Source organism: Sminthopsis crassicaudata, chromosome 1 (genome assembly GCF_048593235.1).
Source record: "Sminthopsis crassicaudata isolate SCR6 chromosome 1, ASM4859323v1, whole genome shotgun sequence".
NCBI classification, from domain to species: Eukaryota; Metazoa; Chordata; class Mammalia; order Dasyuromorphia; family Dasyuridae; genus Sminthopsis; species Sminthopsis crassicaudata.
The window spans coordinates 496,182,184-496,184,425 of NC_133617.1; positions in this window are offsets into that span (position 1 = coordinate 496,182,184).

The following is a 2,242-nucleotide window of genomic DNA, read 5'->3' on the forward strand; positions in this document are numbered from 1 at the left end:
AAATGTGTTTCAATTGGGGAATAACAAGTGATATATGATCGTAATGGAATACTATTATAGTATAAGAAATGATGAATAGGAACACTTCAGAAAAGCCTAAGACATAAAAACTCATGCAAAGTGAAGTGAGGAGGACTAGGCAAACATTGTATGCAGTGACAGTTGAATTATAAAAATAGTCATCTGTGACAGACTTAGCTATTCTGATTAAGACAATGACCTATGATGAAAGAGATTATCCATTTTCAGAGAGAGAACTAAGGAACTCTTCTTCACCCACATTGAATTCTACTTTCAAACTTAATTTTTCTTGTTTGTATGTATGAATGTGTGTTTTCTTTTGCAAGTGGCAAATATAGAAATATATTTTGTATGATTTCACATGTATAATTAATATTAAATTGTTTGCCTTCTCAAGGAGGGGAGATAAGTGGAAAGAAAGAAAATTTGGAACTCAAAATCTTTTCAAATGTTTCCTAAAATTTGACATATAATTTTAAAATGTTTAATGAAATAAAAATATTTTTTAAAAAACAGATTGGAGGAAATTGAGATGATTTGACAATCCTAGGCAGTTGTGATATTGTTCATTTGAAAAGAGATTATCTAAATGCACTGCACATTAATTCAACAATTTAAACTTGGTATTTTATAGTCTTCTGCAATCTGGCTTCAATCTATCCCTTCAACTTTATTTCCTCCTGCTATTCACATCACATATTCCAGAAAATCTGGACTACTCACTATTCTCCCAAATGGCCTTGAATTTTGTTACTTTTAATTCTGCCATTTTCTCTATCTGAAATAGCTTCCTTTTATATCTTTCTCTGTCAAAATCCAATTAAATTGATCATAGGATTTAGGTCCATAGACCTGCAAGTAAATAACTTCTACTTGAGAGCTATGGACTAAGTCTATCCAATTCATTTAATCCCTTCAAATTCTATGATTCTATAGAATTCCATGAGACTTTCCTTGATTATCCCACTTGGAACGTTTTTTTCAAATTCTAAAGTTGTAAAGCACTAAATGATGCTTTATATCTTAACTATTTATGCACATTTAATCTCTTATATTAGGTTATAAATTTCTTGAGATATGTGATCAAATTTTATATAGCTTGGTATTCTGAATATAATTTAACAATGACATATACAAGAAAAATTGCACATGTTTAACATATTGGATTACTTGCTATCTAGGGGAGAGGGTGGAGGGAAGGGAGGAAAAAAATTGGAACACAAGGTTTTGCAAGTGTTAATGCTGAAAATTACACATGTGTTTTAAAAATTAAAAGTTTTATTTTAAAATGATATATGCAAGTATACAGAAATACATATGTATGCATGTATATAGACTACATATATATATATGTATATATATATATATATATATATATATATATATATATATATATATACATGTACACACATGCATAGAACCCACAGGAAGTAAATTATCAACAATGTGACAAAAGCCACTTCAGCAGCTGAGGCAGACACAGACTACTTGACTTGAATTTTGAATTCAGGACAGCTCCCCATCCTATACCCACCACCCACACACAGACTATTGTCCTGATCAATGGACTTTACAACACTAGCAAACAGGAGTCCCTTAAAATGAAAAGATAAAGCATATAATTTAATTCAATCACATTCTTCTGACTTTTTAAATTACTTCCAAAAGTCCACCTGTTCTGAAATCCTTATCAAAGAGAAAGAATGACATCCTTACCATACATGATCATTAAACCTAAGGTTACCATAATATTTTTGCAGTAAGCCCCCTTTTTAACTTTCTCATTATCTCATAACAATAGCTATTCTTCTTCCTCGCAAGCATTGCTTTCCAAGGCTCATTTCTATTGCACTGTACTTAGAGCCTGTCCTCAATGTAGATAACCAGTAATTAGTCTCTGGAATGTTGCCACATTCTCTATCAAGCAAAGATTGGTAAGAGAGAGAATAGAACAGATCTCTGTTTACTTTAAGTCACCAATAAAGTTACCAGATGTTATCAGATTATATATATATATTTTTTTTTACACTTGAGCCTATAGCATCTCTTCTGGTGTATTTCCCAGTTTGCATTTATAGGTGGGATCCTCAAAAGAGTGCTACCCCAGGTTGTGGGGGAAGCCCTACGGATAATTATTCATACTGCTGCAGCTCTTGAGTTCCTCTAGTGTGCTTCTCATCAGCAATCAATCAGCAGACTAATTAGCTTTTTGCAAAAGCTA